At 42.2% G+C, this 22,769-nt stretch overlaps 1 long non-coding RNA gene across 1 annotated transcript; it reads right to left on the reverse strand.

Annotated features, from left to right (window-relative positions):
- Positions 1-376: 376 nt before the first annotated feature.
- LOC137848300 (uncharacterized) lies at positions 377-5,602 on the reverse strand. Its single transcript, XR_011091263.1, has 3 exons — positions 5,439-5,602; positions 1,891-2,000; positions 377-419 (listed from the first exon to the last, which is right to left on the reverse strand). It is a non-coding gene; the product is annotated as an uncharacterized lncRNA (long non-coding RNA).
- Positions 5,603-22,769: the final 17,167 nt, after the last annotated feature.

The following is a 22,769-nucleotide window of genomic DNA, read 5'->3' on the forward strand; positions in this document are numbered from 1 at the left end:
CAGGGAGGGAAACAGATAGTAGAGAGTGGCAAAGCTTCCTGAGCCTCTCCTCTGTTATACAGTGGAGTGCATAATTGTTCAGAGCCACAGATTAGTCTAATGGGACCAGATTATGCAAATGCATTAAGCATCTCTTAAAATCTTCCAAAATTATATCAATATTAGACTGACACGCACACAGACACAAAGATAAGAGCCTCTTGTTTAAGTATGCATGGTCTTTACCATTTGCAAAAAAAATGTTTTTCAAAAGGAGAGAATGGAAAAGGATCATGATATATACGCCTAAATCCAGGTTACAAAGCTGGACTGCTAGTTGTCTCATGAGATATAACCCAGTGACAATTGACATTTTGTCCTCGAACCTTACCTCAGCCTTCACACAGTTGTCTCTTCCCCTTGAGCCAGGCAGATCTAAGCTGTCAATTAATAGATAATGTAAGTTTACTTAGATGTCATGTAATGCTGTTATCCATGTGGAAATACATCAAATGTCCTAGTTTGCTCTGAAGGCTATGGCGCTTAGTAAAAATCTTCTCCCGTGGGAAGCCTAGGCTTGACAAACGCCCGAGGATTAGTCATAGTCAGCCATCTCTTTGTGATGCAAAATGACATAATCATTGACTTTTTCAAATAGTATTACACTTCTACTTTCTCGGACTAGAGAACCGAATCCCAGGTTTGCAAACAGTTTGGATGTACGGATTCGTTACTGCTAACTCTCCAGAAAAGAAGAAACTCAGTTTCTCAAAGACTTGCTTAAATTTTCAGTAAATTCAAGGATGTCTGTGAAACCAGCTTTTCCCTTCAATATTTGACATGTTTTTGTATCATAATGCTGCCGCAATAGATAATCAATAATTTAGATCATTATCTCCAAAACTGGCCTGACCATGCACCAAAAGCGAGTTTGCACAACAGAGGTTGATATTTCACTGTAGTAACTGTATACTTATATTATTTACCTTAAAGTGGGACATCTTTAAATTATTTTTTTGTCTTAAATAGGATCAAAATTCCATTAAAATGCTTATTTTTCCTAAATCCCATCATCCAAAACATATGGAAAAAATTGCCTCTAGGTATTGAAAGTTGTTGCCTTTATCACACTGTGCATCTAAATTCCCAAGGATGATTGATTTAACGAGGTTTGCACATTAAAAATCTTTTTCTTTGTTACAATAGAGGAAATCACAAGAAAGATTAATGCCCTCTGCATGGTGCCACCGAATTAAAATGTCTTTCAAATGTCTTCACTCCAGGAACACTTTGCTATCCAGGCCTGTACTTAGTAAAGCTTTTCTCACTGTAAAGAATGTATTAGTCATGGCTGATGATGCTGGTGTGCTGTAACCTAAATACCTGGAATATGCATATATTAGGACAAACTGGGCACTTCAGAAGGCTTTAGAGAAGTGTTCACTTGCATAGGTTGGTATAACGGATTCCACGTCAGGAACGCATGAGGCTATCCAAAGGTATGACAGTCTGTCCTGACATATTTTGTGATCTGACGTGAAGCAGAGTAATATGCTCTGCCATGGCTTCAAAACTTTCTTAAGCATAAACCTTCTGTAGTATTTTCTTTGCCTGATATGACAATTTGTCACCCTAGCACCTACGGCATTAATGTTGTACAAAACCTATTTTATTATTTTAATTTAATCTGCTCTTGCAGTCATCAAGAGTATGCTGCTGATCCAAGCATTTTCTCCGTATTCACACATAGATTTGGGATAAGTCTGTAAGAGCAGCTTGAGGGTAAAGGGGCACAGGCCAGATTCAACACATACTGCTATTTAATGCCACGGCTTGCATCTGTACTGAATACTGACTTATCATGGAGCAAGAGCTGTCCTATCGTACCCTACTTTCTACCACATGCCCTACCTTTGACTTCATAGAGGCTCGGGATCACAGAAAGTTGGGGTTCGCAGGGACTTCTGGAGGTCATCCATCCAATCTCCCCACTCAAGCAGGTAGTTTTTTCCACATGAGTCCTAGGAAGTGACATATAGAGTGGGCTAATCACATCCCTCATCAGCTGGTTACACTCCTGTTGATGCAGCCCAGGGAACAGTTTGTGTTCAGTGCTGCAAAGGTGCACTCCTGTCCAACTTACCACCCACCACTTCCTTTCCATCCACTGCAGTCCCCACATTTCTGGCACGGATGGGTGAAGCAACACTTATCTACCCTCTATTGTGACCATCAGCTTGGGGCTGTGCAGTCTTCTGCAACATATCATAGGGTTTGTGTTTGCACACCTAACCAGCAGGTGACTGGGAATCAACCTGCCACCATAACTTCAGTCCATGCTAAGGGTAAAACACACGTGTCCACGGAAATGGCAGCAGAGGCTTTTATGCGTAATTACAGCATTAAAATGTTGATGCAAGACAGAGAATAAAAAGTGGAAATACAGACCCAGGCAAAATAAGTAGGCACAAGGTGACATTTACAGAAGATTCCAAGCTGGGTAGTGTTGGAAAGTGAAATAACAGAGAAGCAGCTTAGAAATTGAGGTATGCTTTCAACAACAAATACAGTTCCTCAGACAATATGTGAAAATTGGATGCTCTCTGCCATCTACTATAATTACTAAAACTCATTCATTATATCTAGTTTAGCAATATGTCATGAGTTCCACCCAGGCAATTTCCCATTATCCTTCATATTCTACAAACATATAGTAAGAGACAGCACCTGTCATGACAAGCCTTAAATGCACAAGGTAAAAGATAGGAGAAAACATGGAAATGAATCACAGAGAGAGACAAGTGATTAAGTTTTTTTAAATAATTGAAGTGATTTTCAATCCTTTCATGTTTAAAAACAATACCCTCAGTGAACAGCCCAAGGACAAATGCAAACTCTGTTCCCCAGACCCAGATCCCCTGTGCCAGAGATGCAGAGACAACGGGGTCCACCCCTAGGGCCCCTCTCAGCAGCAAGGCGTTAGGCACAGCCCCTTCGATGAAGTCAAATTAAGGAATGTAAGCTCTATTTTTTTTTTTTTCCCCAAAAGACACAACCCATAACTCTCCTGGTTCGCCAGTCGTTGAAGAATAGTTGGCACCCATTTCTTCCAAAATGCCCCCAGTGCACAGTGGGAAGTGTTCCCTTCCCAGTTCTAGCACAGATGAAAGGAAACTCTGGTCATGATTCATTAGAAGATTTTTCAAGTGTGTTTTCTATACTGCCAAAATATTCTCTGTTCCGTGGATATCTTTAACCTCTCCTTCAACTGAGTTTACTCTTGTCCTTGCACTGCATGTATGGCCACGAAGAGTAAGCAGTTCTCCTCATTCTTTATCAAATAAAGTTTGTGATTTCTTCTTATTCCATTATTTCAAGAAACAAAAATAACAACAACAACAACAAAAGCTTCTCTGCAGTGTTCTTAACCGTATATTGTTCATATACAGCTGAAGTTAATAAAAGCTTGCAAGCTGGTATTCCACTCGTTCTGGCTGCACTATTCTCCATTATGCCTATAGAAATTTCTCAGTGTCTATTAGCTCCTCTCTTCCTCCAGGTGCTTGCAAACACTCAGAAAGTGATGAAATGCTTTCCATTTCTTGCATTTTTTTCACATGTGAAGTATGTCTTTTGTTATTTCCCACACAAGAGCACACTTCCAATTTTTAAGAAATTATGCTTTCAGTAACCTCTTGCATTTCTATCATGCCTGTGCACTTGTGTACACAGTAATCCAAAAAAAAAAAAAAAAAAAAATCTTTTTTTTTTCTTTCTGCCTGCCTGCCTGTCTCGCTTGTTCTCTTTTTTTCTTTCAACGTTTTCTTCTAATCAGTGGATAGCAGTGAGCTCTCTAAAAATGGAAAATTGGCTCTTCAACATTAGACTATCTACCAACCCCTCTATGCTTTTACCTTCTCCCTGCCTTATCTGTGTGAAGCCATGTCACGCACACGCTTTATTTTCATGCAGTCAGCTCTCAAGGCTACTGACAGCTCCATTGCCAGCAACCGCTGTCTGATTTTACAAAAACTTTTTTCATGATGGAGCACTTCCACACCAAGCAACGTCCAGATAACACAACTTTCCCAACTGCATCGTGTCCTGGCAGAGGCTCACTATTGCCGCTCTCCCTGTGTTCCCAAAGTCACTCCAGAGTTTCAGCTCTGGTGGAGCTGGACCAGGAGCCAAGAAGCTGGCCACAACTGCATCAGGCGGCCCAAAATTTGGTCCCAGCACTGACCTGGCTCCTTCGGGTAAGGAGGGCATCCCCATGAGGAGATGCATCCTCTCTGGAGCAAAACAGGACTGTTTGGAGAAGGGGAAACACTTCCACTGCTCAACATTTCAGTACATTTAGGGTTGTCGTGGTACTTTAATTCAGCATAGCTAATGTGTTGTAGGAAGCACACAGAAAAGTGGTTGTGTATGCATTTCCAATAAAACACCAGCCAGACAGCTTTACGCATTCTGTCTCAACATGAAATATTGTCATGCCTGAGCTAATTCCTTTATGACAGTGATCATATCTAGCATCCTGATAAGGGAATATTTGTGAAACTAGCTCTTGCATAGATCCTCGTGGAGATAATAAATGATATTTATCTTTTCCAACATTGCTGTATACCACTTGTCATTTTATTTGTGATGTATCTAGCTAGAGATCAATGAATCCAACCATGACACTAAACAGCTAAACAAGCCGTCACACTCAGCATATGACAAATCTCTCGCTATCTCCTGCTTGCTCCAAGTCACGAGTCTGCCTTTGTGTTAAACTTTTTTTGTGTCTGGAAACGCTTCTTCTGAAGATGGGCTTTAAAGAGTCTGTACGTTTCCACCAGCACTGCTACGTGATGTAGACCAGAGCTAGAAAGAGGTTAACTCTTCAGTCTGGCTGGCAGACTCAGAAGAGAGACCAAACACGTAATGGCAGTAGAAACAAAACAGCCTTCTGGGTAGACCAGATCATCTTCTCCTAAACTGTGAATTTTCAGTTCAGTTCACCATTCAGATTTCCACTCTTGGAAAATAAGTTGTTCAAACTGTTCAGAAAGGGACAGCTCTTTGAAGTTCCCACATTTCTGTTTTTATTTTCACTTTTCTCCTTAAATGACCTCTGTTCTTCGCCTGGAATGAGGCCAGGCCTGTTGATAGAGACACTTTTCCTGCTGCTAACTATGAAGTTTCTGTTCTCTCACCTCTCCAGATACTCAGTTAACTCCTAAAAATGTGACGGCAGAAAGAGGAGGAAAGTGTCTTCAGAGTTTCACAGAGAAAAATTCTGCTGATGCCCTCATATTAAGCCCCAGATTTCTGCTGTAAAGATGAACAGCTGATGCCACAAGTGAAAAGGCTGCTAAGTTAGCTGGAAATGCAGCAGAAATACTAAGAAGCAACAACAGCTTTTCAGAGGAAGCAACCCAGCACTTAGGGAATTTGTTTGGAGATCCACTTACCTTGACTGTAGGAGTTTCTTCCGGGCAGGTTGGGATGGTACTCGTGTGCATGTGTCACGATGTAATGAAGCAGCATGGCAAGTAAGTGAGAATTAAGGTAATAGAAAGTAGGGCTTGTCTCCTGTTTTTATCCCTTGCAGTTGATCCTCTAACAATTGCTTCAAGGCCACTGCCAAACAAACACACAGCAATGTTGCTGAAGGCTAAGACAGGAAGTGTCAGCCTCACTTGAAAATTAATCATTTGAACCTCCTGTAATTAAATTTAAAAAGAGAGAAAGAGAGAAAGACAGCAAGAGAGAGAGCGAGCAAGAGAGTAAGAAAGAAACCAAGAAAGAAAAAGAAAGCAAGAAAGAAAATCAAGAAAGCCAGAAAGGAAGAAAGAATGAAAGAAAGACAAGGTCTTTGGCTCCTGTTTGCCATACTCTGGAGACACAAAGGAAGAATCCTGTCAAATCATACAATTTTCATTTAAGAGAGTCATGGTACAGGGGTCAGAATCTGCAATGAGAAATGTTACAGTGCTTCACTGTATCAGAGAAAATCTAGTGCTGATATATGCCAGCAATTCAGGGTGCAATGCTGGCTTTTTTGTTCGTTTTACAGAGGACAGGGATCAAGCAGTTTACTGTCATATTTATATGATCTCTGCATTATGATCCTTTTAGGGCATCCAAGCCCCTTGCAGCATTAATTATACTCACTCTCACAATAGGTTTGTCAGCTCAGTTTTGGAGTCCAGCTTTGTAAAGCTTATTGCCCAGACGGCTCCTGGCCAGTTGGACATTGCTCTAGGTTTATCCCACAGCAGGCTCATGCCAGGATCACTGGACAATGGCACAGGAGCCTGACAAAGCTTTACCCAGCTCTGCCCCAGGCTGGACCCAGCTACTTGCAGCTGAGAAGGCATCTCCATAGGGGAAATTAAACAATTTAGGATAGGGAATTCACAATGCTGCAGGTATTTTCAGCTTCTTCAGTAGTCAACAGAAGGGATGGGTCAGTTGCACTGGTTAGAAGAAAAGAAATCTGGAAACACAGCAAGGTTTGACAGATACTAACTGCCTTTTAAGGAGACGATTTTTTTTTTTTTTAACATCTGAAATGTTATGGCTCATTTTGAAAGTAGAAATTTTAAAAGGATCTAAGAATAGTTGTTTCCACCCAGAAGCAGTCACTACTAGACATCTCCTGAGATCTGGGTGGAAAATTTTCCGTCAAGAGACATTCTTTTTTACCAAAGCTTCATTGTCTGAGTGGTGACTGCAAAATGTGTATCTGCCCAGAATTTGCATAAGTGGGATGAAAGGGTCGATTCTCTCTGCAAATAGGCACCTGAACACTCAGGTGCTAAATCTGGAAGCACAGGTGTAAATTTTGGATGGGGTTTGTATGTGGCCACAATCCCTTGTCTCACCAGTGAGTACACCTCTGTCCTACAGATGATCACCAAGTCTCTGGAATCCAGGAGATCTGGGCAGATCACCAGGTCCTGCTGACCAAGTCCCATAAACAGGTGATGGGCAGAGACATTCTCCTTCCTGCTTCTCACAGGGCAGCCTTTCCAGACTCACAGTGTCCCATCATCATTTAGAAGGGGCAGAACATCAGTTTTGCCATTCTTTCAGACAGGTTTCACTATCAGGTTCAGGCATGTTCTCCCCAGTGTCATGGTAATACACACAAAACAAATCTGTGGAGAAAAAGAAATAAATAAAGATAGTTAATTGGCCTACTTACAAATAATTCCAGAAACAGAGGATACTCTGCCTGGCCCAAAGGCCAGCTTCTGCTGCCCATCAGGTACCTGAATTTGACCTTGAACAACTCTGGACTTCCTGGGAGCAAGCCTGCAGTGGAGATTGTGGTGGAAAGTAACTCCTGGGTGCTTTGCGGGGGTTCATGTGCACGGCCCATGTTGGCAATGTAGGCAAGGCTGATGTAATTTGCAGGAGGTGTTTCTATTCCCAGCCTGTCCAGCCATTCTTTGGTGGGTGGGGAAAGCATCTGAAACTTTTCTAATGCTTCCAGTGGAAAGGTAGCACTAGCCCCATGGAAATGATGTGTCTAGTCACTGCTAAAAAGAGAAGAGACAATTCCCTCCTTCCAACCCATTCACTGCAGTGGCATTTGGAAAAACATTAAAGTCAGGGTGTGATCACTCAGTTACTCATATCAGGAACACATATTATTTCTGGTTTGGTTATTTAAAAAATAAAAAATAAATAAAATAAAAATTTTAAAACCTCTTATCAAAGTATTTGACTTTTTTCTGTAATTTAAAAAATTAAATGTGCAACAGAAAAGAGGAGCCCTTCTCCTCCTTCCTCCTCTCCCCATGCAAGCCAAGAGACAGGGCAAGCCGAGAAAGCCGGAAGGTGTCCGCAAGATATTTTAAGGCTAAAGAAACAGTCATCCAGTAATGCATCTGGCATTAGCATAACCACTGATACAACAATAATTTACAGAAAAATCACTGGTTATACAATTTTCTAAAAGCTTCCTTTGAACAGAAAGCAAAGACTCTTTAGTGAAAACTTCCACTCCTTTCAAGGGTGGATACCTCAAGTCAAGGTTCAAAGGATTTTCTTCCCCTTTTTTTTTTTTTTGGTGGTGTTGTTTTCTCAATATATAATTTTATAATGATGTAACTTGCATCCCTGTAAATTATATTCTATGTGTCAGAATCAAATGCTCTTAAAATACTCTCAAAAGACACTAAATATATTTCATACATTCCTTACTAACTCTATGTTATAAAGTAATTGATACACAGCCCACAAAACATCTAAAAATACTCTTTCAGTTTAAGAGATGCCTGCAATTTCTTCTGCTGTGCATAGCTGCAGACCACAGAAACCAATTTGAAAATCCAGTTAGGGTAACATTCAGGAAGTTACAGAGAGAAAACAACTTTTCACAACCTGAGTATTTGCTTTGTTTTATACTTACTGCCAGCATGTTCGCAGAGTTCAGGGATGGAATAAATTTCCAGTATGTCTTTTCCTAATGAAAAATATTTTTCCACCGTTCTTGACATTATTGGTCTTTCTACAGTAAATACTGTATAAATCTAAGTTAAAAAAATAAATAAATAAAATAAAATAAAAAGAGAGAGAGAGAGAGAGAGACAATTACATCTAAATTGCTATTGGGGATGTTTGTTTATTTCAAGCTGTGTGTAATCTATCCAGGAATATTAACTTTATTTCTAAAATGTACAGACATCCACCATACATTTTCTGAATGTGCACAGGGTTGGGGGTGGGTGCTGTTTTTTTTTTGTTTTTTACCTCTTACGCACAGCAATAGAAACTCTTGTCCTGTCCGTACCAATCCACCAAGATCAAAAGATCATAGACATAATTCACAAAGGCGGCAGGACTCATTCCTTCCAGCAGCAGACTCCTCCTGTGGCCTCGGACTTATTTTTACTGTGACTATCCTCAGGAAAAAGAAGAAAGAAAAGTTGAGCAGATTACTTTTTCACCAGATACAGAGGTGATGTGATGAAGCTGGGGAGGGACAGCAGAGCGCTTCAGAGGCCCCAAGGCCCCCACTCTGCTAGAAGCATGCAGGCTTGGGGTGCTGGAGCAAAGGGATGAAGGCATTCTGCCTTGGCACCCAGCTCCTGTGCTTCAGGATGGGGATGAAGGTGCTGGGCTGGAGGTGACCATCTTGTTTGTTGCTTCAGGAGATGGTGGGAGCCACACCACCCAAACACAACACCTCCAGCATGTACGTTTACTCTTCTCCCCACTGTGCTGCAAAGGCACAGCCAAGAGGGAAACCACCGTGGTTGTCACCTCCATGCCAGTGTCACCAGCAGGACTACATGACAGATGGGATGAAGGAACAGGGCAAAATCACACATTATCAATAACAGAGAAGAAAGGCACACACAGACAAAGATCTAGGATTCCAAACAGCTTGAAGGTCCTGACCATGCCAATGCCATGACTGTTGGCTCAGGCCTTGTGTGACACACACACACACTCAGTGTCCACGTGGAGCAGCTGTGGTTGAGGCAGCAGCTGAGGAGGCCAGGAGCTGTTTGTGGCTGCGAGGCCAGCCAGCTGCCAGTCCCACTTCCACCCTTCCTTCCCTCTCTCCCCATTCTCCCTATTCCCACCTCACCTCACCCCACAGCGTGGTATGTGCTAAAGTTTTACCTTTACACTCTAGAGCTCCATCGTGGTCATCTCTGTAAAGCACCAAAGGGGAAGCAGGAAGATTTGAAAGCACAGTTTCATGAGGAGTTTCCTTGAACACAGATACATACCTTAACACGGATTGCACACCCAAAAACCTGCAAACACCATCCTGCATGTGCAGATGCACATCGTTTTGCAAGCTACTCTTCCAAAGGCACACAGGCTAAAGCCCTAGAGTATGTGCCACAGCCACCACAAGACAGCCACAAACCTTCTCCACATTTTGGGTGAGAACAGGCCATTTTGCTCCCTACTCATCCTGCGGGTGGCCTGCTGCCAATGGGGGTGACCATAGGGGAGGTCCTGATATCAGGCATGAAAGGTGGGGAGGAAGAAGGAGCAGCCCTCAGGAGTGCTTGGCGCTTTCAGGGGGGTGAATTTCAGGTGGTCTCGTTTCACCATGTGTGAGGGAGGCCTGCCAGCACCCTGGTGAAGCAGTCACGGCAGGCAGCCCCCTTCCCGTGGCAGGAGGCCCATGAGGTGAGGAAGGCTGTCTGTCACCATGCTGGGGATTTCATTTCGCTTGCCCTCCTCAGACCCCAGGGAGCAGGGGTAGGCCCATGGCCAGCGAGCAAGCCATGGAGGACTCGTCTCCTTTTGTCCCTGGAGGGGAGCAGAAGGCCTGGGCTTTTTCCTTCCAGTGTCAGCTTGCTGAACCTCTGCAAGCAGATCGCTGAGGTTAGCAGAAATACGCAGCTGCTCTCTTCAGAGAGAGATTTAAAGCACCTCTGTCCCATACCGGCTCTGTCTTTATATAGGTATGGTCTGAAAAACGAATCGGCCATGCTTGGGGGCTGCGCCCACATGAAGTGCTCTGCGTTGGGCAGGAAGCAGGCGATGCGATGTGCGTGCACTATGCTGCTGTTAGCCAGCCCGTGGTGGTGAGCTGAGAGCTGAAATACAGCAAGAAAACAATCTCAGTGTTTGCCTTTCTGCCTCTTTGTTTGCTTCAAAACAAACAAATATATATATATTTCAGAAACTTAGAAAAAATAAAGCTATTGTGCAACCAAGAGTGAAAACCATAAATGAACAGAAAGGGGAAAAAAAAAAAAAAAAAAAAAAAAAAAAAAAAAAAAAAAACAGCACCTCTAAGTAAATGGATAGAGTCCTGTGTTTTAAGCCCTGATAAAATATTTAAGGTCATGTTGAATGGAAGTATGCGGAACATCTCAGGACAAGCTGCTGCTGTCCCTGCAGACAACAGTACTGTAAAACTATTGTGTAAATGGACCAGCACAACCACTTGCCCAGAGAGGCACTGATACGTATTATTTTGAAAATCCTATCTTGCAGATCTGTTTCCCATGAAGATGCGCATTTTGTTTAGGAAAGCAAGGTTAAGAGAAGGTGGCTGTGGCAGAATCTGGCTAAATATCTTGGAAACTATCTATCAAACATTTGGGGTCTGAGAAAGGTAACGTTTGTGTTTGGGGTTTCTGGGCTCATTTTGCTCATGTTTAATCTTCCCACCTTGGGGATAAGCCCCAAAATGTCAGACATTTAACCCATCTTCACTTCGCCTGCTCCCAGAGCAGAAGCCAGTGCACCACACAGACACACAGGGGTATGGGCAGGCTTCTCTGGGGATCAGTGATATCCAGAGACGTGCACAACAACTGGGAAGACAGATGGGTACACATGGTAGATCTTCTCAACACAACACCCTTAATCTTCGATCTCCTTCCTGTGGAAGCTCCCCAGATGAGTTAGCAGTCAGGAAAAGAGGGGTTTCCCCAAACCTTTGCCTGGCTGAGAAGGCACGAGACAGCCATGCCTCCTTCCTCTCCTTCTGCAGCCTCCTGGCCTCATGCTTGGAGGACCACCACCTCCTCCTCCTGACCTCTCTGGGTCAGCAAGCAGCCTGCCATGGCCCACACCATGGTGGCAGAGCTCAGCAGGACACAGGTAGCATCCAGGAGAGAAAGGAGTACACAGGGTGATGCAGAGCTTCAGTCTACTGCCTGAGAAACATCCTATGAAGTCTACATGGACTGATGCCTCAGGCTGTCACAGCACTGTATTTATTGAAATACCGCCTCAGCCACCAGCAGTTGCCATTAGCTGCCAGTTCACACAAGTGCCCTTATTTCTTCGCTGCAAGCAGCTGTTCAGCCTGAACATACTGAAATGATATAACAAGGTCTAATTTTACTTTCCTTCTTTTTTTTTTCTTCTTTTTCTGAGAAGCCTCCAGAACAGCATATCAGAATGGCGGGAGATGAACAATATGTCTAAAGCATCTGTTAGTGCTCCAAGTATCGCTCTTTGACACGTTCATTAGTATAAATGTAACCTTGGCATTGTCAGAGGTGGATGTTATCAGGGATAGTCACTCAAAGTAATGGTATCCCTAACGATCTCGCAGTCAAACGTGAAATCTCAGCGGAAACCCTCACAGGCAAGAACAAAAGTAACAAAACAAACAAGCCAACAGTTGAAATATGAGAAAATTCTCCAGTTTTCCCCTTTTTGAAAGTTAATAAAAATTCCTCTTTAGTATAGGCATTTTTTATACTGTAAAGGGGTTGCATGGATTACTGAAGGGAGATTTTTTAATTAAAAATAAAATGTCAAAGTGTCAAAAAGCATCTAACAGTTTCAAAACTTTCTGTCAAAAGCGTTTCTTAACAAAAATGAAACCGAAACAGATCATTTTCAGAAAGTGGTTTTGTTGTAAAAACACTGCCTTAAAAATAAATAAATAAACCAGAAAGTCCTCAGTGAACTCTGTTCTGGACTCTGCTGACTATGGCAGGTGTGCTATACATCACATTCCTCCGCCAGCCAGGCCGTGCCCAAGTGTCTGCAGCTTCTGTGCCTGGCTGCCTGACCCCAGACACCAGCAGGGAGGAACAGGGGCTTCCTGACCTGCCTGCATACTCTTAAGAATTTTTTTTAAAATCCAGGTTTGCAAAAAAAAAGTTGAAATGACAAGATTTCTTCAAAGCACAATGTCAAATATTTTAACACTCTCCCCCCCACACAGTTTTTCTAATGCCTCCCTTCTTTCCTTCTAGTTTTCCAAAGAGTTTCTGTCATAATCTAAAAAGACTCATCAATAAGAGTAAAATATTTAAAAGATATTTCACATCCATTTAAGTGAAACTGAAAAACTTATATTGCTCATCGTCACATTCATTATCATGTAGAATATTTTGTTCTTACAGCTCTTTCTCTCATGACCCTGTTTCTTCCTTTTCCTGAAGTCGTGTAACTTTTCCTCCCTCTCCGTAACACCGCATATCAGTGCCCATCTTTGTTTTCAGCATCTGTTTCAGATCAGCCTCTGCTCTTCCTTCCTGACTTGTCCCACAGCACCAGATCCAAACAGGCTTGAGTAATGATGCTGTTTTTTAGTGTTTATGTGTATATTTATATACAAAATGAAAAAAAAAAATGTATATATGCATATTTATAAATATATGTGTGTAACAGAGTATGTGACATGTATGTGCAATCAGTATATAGTATATATGCATGCATACAGTTCAAGAGGATGGATGGCATACAGATGGCTTAGTTCAAGGAATGCCATACAGAGAAATGGAAGTCTTGTTCTGAGATAAATGAGATATATTGTCATATATCAGAAAATATAAGTGGCCACAGAGTACTACATAGAATTAAATTAATAAAAAATAAAACTGGTACAAGACAAAGACCTGAGAAAGACCCTGAAAGACACTTTCCACCGTCTGTGGTTCTTCACAACTTTCCAGCGAACATCAAAGTGAGGTGGTCCTGCAGTAACGTTAAAAGCTTTAAAGAGCAGTTAGCTCCACAGCGTGAGATGCTCCCTAAGCAAAATTACAGAGTTTATAATATGTTCCTAGTCTGCAGATCTGATTGGCTCCGTAGACCTAAGTGCTTCATAATAAGAGTGCCTCTAAGTGCATATATAAATACATAGGCTAAAAGTGTTCCAAGTGTTTAGACCGTGACGCAATAAACTTAACTGCTGTGTTATGGGCTAATGTGTCAAGAATTCCTGTTTTAATAACTGCTTGATTACCTACTTACTCAATCTGGTGAATATTATGTGTTTTCTGGTAAGGACCATTGGGTAAATGCATAATTAAAGAATCCCTGAAATATTCATTCTAGAGATTATTTTTTTTCAGCAAGTAGAACAACAGAACACAAAGTTGAGTGCCAAAGGCGACAACAGGCTACACCTAAACAGTGCTCTAAGCCAGACTTCAAGAGGCAAAGGCCACAGCATTTAAACTAAGGCTGAAATATCTAAGATGACATGTAAGTTGTCATACAACAATAATAATAACAATAACAATAACAATAACAATAACATATATATATAATATAAAAGAATAAATATTAATAATATAAAATTAATAAAGAAGGGAGCAAGAGAAGGAGGGGATGAGCTATTAGCAAATTCACATTGGAGGGTAAGCCCGTATTCTTAAACTTTATGTCCTGATTTATGTCAATTTAGATATGATTCTCTATAAAAATATTAGTTTATACTTCCTACAGCAGCATCAAAGTAACTCCACAGTGTAACTCCACAGAGTAATCCACAGTGGAGAAATTGGCTACATATTCCAATTACACCACTGTTGTCATGCATGTGGAGTGGCGCACCATAATCTGCCTTCATACATACTCTTCAGCAACACCATAGTGGGACGAATATAGTCGCTTTGCTTCAGCTTCACACACTGATTCAGTGATAGAATAAAGTACTTCACAGATTAGCTTAGTCTGCAGCACTTAAAGGTCAGGATTTATTGTAATGTAAATCACAAAGCAATTTTATCTTGACAGAGATTACATACTGTTACAATATTTCTCGCTGAATCTAGTGATGCGTTTGCTTTTTCTTTGCAACTGCTGTGCAAAATTGGACTTTAGCCCAGAAAATAAAAAGAGATGGCAGCCTGTTTGGTTTTTCAGTAACAACTTAATTTCTCTTCTCTTCAGATTTTTCAGCGCTCTGAAAGAAAGGTATTAAAAATAATAATAATCCACATAAATACAAGCAAACTTTCCTGGATTTGTGTAGATTTTAGGTAGGACTTCCACTGGGTTATTTTGCAGTATAACCGATACTTAATTTCTATTAACTGGAACCAAATGATCTCATTACACCATGCTGAAGCAGCATCCTGTCATATCATTCAGAATGCATTACTTATTAAAATAAATAAATAAATACAGCATTTATATCCTAGCTAAGATTGCAGTGGCAGAGAGCCAATGCTTTATGCCACTCTGAAGCAAACCACCTTGGGTTACATGCTGCCAGGACTGCAGGGCATGTTCCCCTTCACATGGCCTGAATAGGCTATTTTTGATCATGTTCACAGGCAGCAGAAGTTCGGTGTAATAATCCATTACATGGTAACATCATCAATAAACACAATAACTTGTACTTGTCCTCAGAGTGGCATCAGACAGGCAGTGTAGCAATAACTTCTCCATACCTGGTGAAGGCACTTCCCAGCAAAGTAGGCAAGAGGTACTAAGCAAACAAACACCTCCAGTTAACATCAGACTACACTTTTGCAGGGACCAGGCTGTGATGGCTCAAATTCTTCTGAAGATTGAGATAAGAGAAGCCAATGGCAGTTGGGGAGCTCCTTGGGGTAAGACGTTGCTCACATTGAATGAATTTAATGCACCCTTGAGTTAGGTTTGAAAGAGAACAAACAAGTACTTCATTTAGAGAATCACAAAATTGGGCTGGAAGGGGCCTTAAAGACCATCTAATTCCACCCCCCTGCCATGGGCAGGGACACCTCCCAGCAGCCCAGGCTGCCCCCAGCCCCATCCAGCCTGGCCTTGGGCACTGCCAGGGATGGGGCAGCCACAGCTCCTCTGGGCAGCCTGGGCCTGGGCCTCAGCACCCTCTGAGGGAAGAATTTCCTTCTTACATCTAATTTAAACCTACTCTCTGTCAGTTTAAAGTCATTCTCCCTTGTCCTATCCCTACACCCCCTGACACAGAGTCCCACCCCAGCTTTCCTGCAGCCCCCTTTAGGCACTGTGAGGCCGCTGTGAGGTCTCCCCAGGGCCTTCTCTTCCCCAGGCCGAACAACCGCAGCTCCCTCAGACAGGCTCTGTAGGAGAGTTGAAAGCCTTGCTGCTTTCTTACTCTTCCTTTCAAAAGTTAGCACTCGTGGGGGCAAACCAGGCATTTCAGTGAACTCCCTTTTGTGCGGAAAGCAGAAGGGAGGAGGACAGGAAAACACAATACTGGGTGGAGAGACTTGGAGAAGGACAGCAGCATTTTTATAGGCCGGCGTACCGCAACCATGGATTGATGTGGTGACATGATAAGATGTTAAATTGCGTAATCGTTCCCACAGATGTACTACTGCATTAATTGTGGGCCCTCGAACGCCGCTAGACTTGTTGACCTCAGACTGAGCTTGCAGTTAGGATAAACAAGCTGCTGCGCCAGTGTACAAATCAAGTCTGGAATTTGAAAAGTCATTAAGACAATAAACATGATGCTAAGTTTACAGATTCACTTTTCCAAGCGAAATCACACTTTAGGCTATATTAAGAAAGCTCTCTTTTTCAGTCAAAAATGCCGAGCTGCATATAAACATACAGTTGTACAACTGCTGTGCATATTTTATATTTAGATGAAATGGCAAGTTAGTAGATCCCGATAGATTTTCTGGGTGCCTTTCACTGAATTTCCGCCCTTTAAATTTGTTTTTCTTTCTTAAGGTAAGATTTTAAAATTCAAATATAGCAAAGAAGTGAAATCCATCATATGCTCCTGGCTCGAGCTCTGGGGCTGAGTGAGGACGCCAATCAGTATTCACAAAGCTTACTTCTAACGAGCAGAAAAAGCAGGTGCTCAAGGAAAATAGCAATATTTAAGTAACTCTGCAGTTTATGAAACTTTGTATTTACTTCAGAATGCAGTTAAGATTACAGTAATTTAAATGAGGAATCCTCGAGCCATATTAATATACATCTGAGAATACCAAGTGTCAGACACCAAGAAGAGTCTATAAAAAACAAAACAGAGCTCACAGTAATTACACTCTTGTTTGTACTAGTGTTTTTGTTTTTTTTTTAATTGTGCACATTGGGCTGAGTAAATACTGCAGTTGACCTGGCTAGTTTGGATTTAGGGTATATTGTTTATTTACACAGAGATTTTGCAAGCTATGAAAAAAGTAAATAAATAAATTACAGAATAAATCTTCCACATGGGTTTGAGACCACTCTTCTGGCACCAACTCAATTCTAGCCAAAGAGAATGCATTTTAATCAATTTCAGAACACACAAGTTTCTTTTGGTCTCTTCTGAGCAAAGATTCCTTAGTTTATTAATTTTAGCATCGTTACCCTTGCATGTAAATACTTCTTTCCAAAGCTGAAAAGAAAAACAGCCTCAGAAGCAGCGACTAGGTTCCTGGGTTTTTTAAAGCACACATTTTACAGGCTGCAATCAAAGTAGGTTAACAGTACATTTAGGTAATTTTAATTTTTAGATCTGCCAATACAAATAAATAATAAACCATCAATGATTGCAAATGAAATCTGATATAAATACATACCCCCTGCACATTTTTAGATGGTCATTTAGCAATCAGAAGTAGTTAGGAATGAAGTGCTACTACCTTGCACTGAATAAAGTCTGGGGCAAGTGTATTATTACAGTATTTATTATAGCTCATTTATTCTTTTATATCTCATATTCTTACTGATCACAGACCTTTGCAGCAGCTTGAAAAGCTTCCACAGTCGGTAATTTCCTACTAGATTGCATAAGTTGTCCTTGTTTCCTGGGACAGAATCTGAATGAACACATTTCTTTGCATGCTAACACATGCTAACGTGAGCTTTATGTGCTCTGTGCAGCCCCGTGAATTCCCTGCCTGATGTTTTCTGCAAAGCATCCCACAAAGAGCAGTGAACTACAGCAGCCAGGAAGAAAGATGGAGAGCCCTGAGACCCTCTCCAAGGCTGCCCAGCACCTCAACAGGAGGGGGGATAACTCCACCACCCTGTGTGCATCACCAGCAGGAGCCAGGCTACAGGTACCAGCTCAATTAAAATGGCTCGGACTGACATTAGCACCACACAAGGTTTCAACAGACAGACTTCAGGGTGTCTGTCTTCAGCAGGGTGTGCTGCTTCACAGCAGGATTTCCAGGAGTCAGTGCTTGATGCTGGACATTTAACTTCTTTACTCAGTGCAACACCTGCCAGTCAATTTCCATGGCCTGGTTAAGTCTTCACAAGGCAGAAAATGCCAGCACAGGGGTTACTTGAGCAGTGGTCAGGAAGAGCCCTAAGACAGGGAGTCCTTGGAAGCTTCTGTCCTTCGACAGGGTGTTGTGATGGCAGCAACGCTGCTCGCAGAACCAGGTAGCAGCACCTCAGGTGGGAAGCCCATCGCACAGAGCGTGCTTGCAGTGACCCAACCCCACGGCCCTGGGTGGAAACCACCGTTCCCTAAAATCTGCTGGGTCATGGTGACACCTGTACATGGTGCTCCTGAGGTTTGCTGGGGGCACAAAGGCCAGCACACAGCCACCCACACCGGGTTCATTGCTGCTGAGCATCTTGGTACCCACAGAGAAACAGATGCACATTTTTATTTCAACCACACTGCAGCCTCACGAAAACACCTGCAGTTTAATTGTTTTCATCCCCTGCTTAAATTCCCATGAATAATAAATAAATAGTAAAGTAAAAAATATCTGGAAGTCTGCCACACATAGAATATCAAAATTCCTGCGCAGGATGAAGGTAATGACTGCAAAAACACCGACGTGATTTAGGAGCTGAGTCACTTCTGTGGGGGTGCGGGCACTTCTTTTGCAATGACAGCAGAGGGATTTCAAAGCCTCTTACGCATAAGGGCCAGGACCCTGGGGACTGAGGTGCCCAGCTCCTGCAGCTCATCGTGGAAGGGAGGTGCAGACCCATTAGTTACTGTGATATGATCTGAATATTTCATCCCAATGCTCAACACAATGCATCAGAAAGGGGCATTGAAAGGGATCAGATGTGCAGTTTGCTGAAATAGTTTTTAAATGGTCGCACAACACAGTAGGACACCAGTCCTTTACGCTGGGAAAAAACATTTTACTTGAGTGCAAAATCAAGATAAATTTCCACTCATTTAAGCATATTTAAGCAAAAATACTCTTTTTTTTTTTTTTTTTTTTTTTTGTAAACATGGTGTTTCCCTCAAATCTAGAAGTATTTAAAATATTAAATGAGTGAAATAACAAAAACTAAGAGAATTTTATACCCTTGCTCAGAGAAAATGTATGGTTTCTAGAAGCTTTAGAAACAGCATTAAAATGATTTCAGCATAGGCAGTAAGAAACAAGGTCCGTAGCTTTTTGTTGTGGCACTCCCAAGATGTGTGCTGTCCCCAGCCTTTTGAAGCTTGGGTGCCACATGTATCCTGACACAAGAGAGCAGCCAGACTCAAGAGGACCCAGAAGGGGGCACGGGAGAAGTAGCAGAAATGTAACACCAGGATGAAATGACCATTGATCAGAAAAAAACACCTTGTGCCAAAATCTCCATCACTGTTTGTTTTTTCAGTCCGTTCACACCTGACTTGCCTGAGCAAGGCAGCACACTCTGAGTGATAAGAGAGTTGTGTTGTGTCTGGGGCAGCGCTACACAAGATGAATCTTGAGATGCCTGTGGAAGCTCAAAGGGATGCTGAGGGCGGCATAGGACAGGGGACATATCAGGAGGACAGGGAGAGGAGCCTGGCAGCAGGTGCTGTGCACTGAGGAGACAGGAGGAAGGCAACGCAGCATGCCAGGCAGGCACCAGAGATGGTTTTGAGTGTCAGAGCATGGAGATGCAAAGCCCATGGAGGAGAAGGCTGCATGTCTGGAGCAGGAAACAGTCAGGACACAGGGTTGCTTTCAGCTGTCAGGAGAGAGAAATAATAGTTTTATTCCCCCCTCCACCGAAAGAAAACAGAACGAGTAGCACATCTTTGAACAAATATACATTTTCTTAGTCAAGCCTGGGTATCACGAGCAATTAATCTATTTTCTGTCTCTTTGTATTGCAAAGTAAAGATGCACGGTGAACCAGCAGAGAGAGGTGAGCTTTCGGCATGTGCAAAATGCTGGTTTTATTTCTACTGCGTAGAAGTTGTATATTAGTTGGCTAATTGTGTTATGCAGGTGGAACAGGCACACAGGTTTCTCAGATGTGTGTACACACGGAGTGAAAAGATTTCTGCTATAAAAATTCAACCTGACATTTGATTATTCTCGTTTCACTAACTTCAGATTCCACTTTTTAGTCATAACAATGGGTCCCCCTAGTGGGTAAAAAAATAGTTGACAAAACTTGTCCTTTCAGATTTCCTCTTACCAATGCAACCTACCGGGTTTCAAGCAGAAGACTGTAGAAATGTGAACACAAAAAAGGTGGTTAACTTTTGTGCGAGTTTCTGCACACGTGAAGCACAGCTGAAGTGATATATACTTCATTTGAGGTCCTTCATTAAGCAATCAAGTCAAAATTCTTCCTGGTGCATCACTAACATGGCACTAACTCCACCTCATAAACACCTAGATGTAAGAAAATGCATATAATATAAATCGATTTTGCCATTAATGTTGCCCTGGCAAGGATGCAATCAATTTGTCAGAAAGAGCTGTGTGGGAAAGACAACACATATTACCTTTTTACAAAAATGAGTCACAATAACACTTTTCCAAGCCATGATACTCAGAATGTTTCACAAAGTAACGAATTAGATGTTGTTAGCACTGAGACTGTTTTTTATAAACGTGGCAGCCATTATAAACAGACATAATTAGTTCACTCACATAGCCCCAGACATCAGTACCTATTTTATTAGCTGCTGAAACCTCAGCTATGATAGTGGGAGTTGTGTTTCGCTCTTTTAAAAGTAGCAGGGAATCATCTGACTTCCAGTGGAGACTGAGGAGACAGCTTCGTTAATGCTTCTTCTGACAGCTACATTTTGAGCAGGATTATACCTCAGCACTAAGGAGCCCCAAAAAAGTGGGCTGCCAACCGTATTCTTTAAGCCCTCGGACATTTTTATCTTTATTTCCAAATGGCTTTCTAAGGGAGGTCTATAGTGTGATACATTAACTAGCATTTTTTGCTGATTACATTTTACTTTGTGTGTTGGCCTGTGGTTTGTTTTTGCACACAGCAATCACAAGTATGATATAGATATTTCCTTTTTTGTGTTCCTTGATGTAGCACATTACTATACAGTTTTGACCTGTATTATTGTAGCTCTGTCTTTCAATAAACAAGAGAGCCCAAGGGATTATTTCTTTCGTTTTCCATCATAACTGGGTTAAATAGACCTGTTTGTTATATGAGCTTGCACAGCTCCTTTTTCAACATGTAGCTGCTTTCTAAGACAGTTCTTTCTTATCCTAAATTTTAATTTACAACAGGGACAGATGCTGTGTTGCATCTCCTCTGCCCCCTGGAGCAGGCTAGGAGCCAGTCCTTCCAACACCTGAGACACCCATCCAAGTAAAAGCAGGTTGCAGAATCTGGTGTAAATTCCTCCAAGTTTCTGCCAGCACAAAATGTCCACATTCTATTCACGACCAGTAAGTTGGGTTTTATTGTTAGTTAAATTTCAAGGTTACTCCCTCAGGAACAGTCAGAAATGTGGAAAGACCCTTTCAGAAATTTACGAACTTTCATGAAGATAACGCATTTGCAATTAACCTTTGCAATAAAAGATGTTTATCCAAATGGTTAGAACATTATCTGAAAAACATTCCAGGTACTACCTGGCTGGAAACAGGTCTCTACTCATAATTATTAGTAAAGCAGTCATTTCCCACTAAGTCCATTCCATATTCCTGTAGGAGGAATGTCTGAAGGAATTCCTTCTTTAAATCTCTTTATTTGTTTAGACTTCCTTTAAGTATTCGTTTAAAAGCAAAGCAGTTTTCAAATGAGTAAGGGCATATGTGACAAACACAACCTCCACTGGCCAACATTCGTGCGGCATTTCAAAAAAAGACCTACATATGGAGAGCTTCCACTTATTATATATTGAGAGCTATCACTTCTGACGGCTGGTAATTGCCAACACATTCAGTTTGCTTAGCAACAGTTTTACAGCAGGTGAACCACTTGTGCTACCAGAAGAGTAAGATACTTGCAGATCTCTAGATGTTTATGGTATTTCTTCTGGCTTCCTTCTTATTAGCGGGACTGCCCGCATGGGTTTGCACAGATTTTCCCTCTGTGCAGTGCAGGGAAGGGAGAAGAGCCCAAAACATTGACCTCTTATCTCCGTGGAATCACTTCTCTGTGATGAAAACACTCCCAGCATCCCTGTGGACTCACTTCAGTGGCAATTATCTCTCTGCGAGAGTGCTACAGAAAATGACTTCCACAAAAGTTTTGCCGGTGCCAGGCACCATCTTCTGTAAACTCTTGACCTAATGAGCATGTCAAAGAAAGACGTGGCTCTCACTTCAGATAGGGCTGTGCGTGCAGCACAGCGAGCTGCATTCACAACCCTTGCTTAATTAACAGCAGAGCCCAACTTGACACATGTGTGCGAAATTAAAAAGGCCTGGGTATGTGAGCAGTGCATCCATCAGATCTGAGTACACAAAAACCTCCAACGATGTGAGTGGTTACGCGCAGCTACAAGCAATCTGGGGGGAGTGAAACCTTCCACTGCAGTCACTCAGCACAACCGTCCTTAGCCTCTCCTCTTGTGTGATTTGTGACAAAAGCCTCTGCCACCTTTAATGGTTTAGCAAGCTGTGACATCCCAGAACTGCACACACCCTGCAAAACTTAAGACAAAAGGTTGAAAATGGAAGGATTTGCCCGCACAGCTTCACGTCACAACCAGACTTGGCCACTGCGGTGTCCATCTCAAGGTAAATGCTTTCCTGGGCTGCAGCCGGAGTGCAAAAGGTCCCCACGAGCTATGCCCAGGGACAAAGATGCCAGCAGGGACCCACAGGCCCTCCTCCTCTTTGGCTGCAACTTCTCCTTCACATGTGCCCTGAACATTGGCATTGTCTGACTTCTGATGGCTTAAGCATGCTGTGGAACAAGGCCTCAATCCAGAAGAGAAAAAGCACATCTTACTGAACCAGTTACAAACCAGAAGC

This window comes from Anas acuta, chromosome Z (assembly GCF_963932015.1).
Source record: "Anas acuta chromosome Z, bAnaAcu1.1, whole genome shotgun sequence".
NCBI lineage: Eukaryota > Metazoa > Chordata > Aves > Anseriformes > Anatidae > Anas > Anas acuta.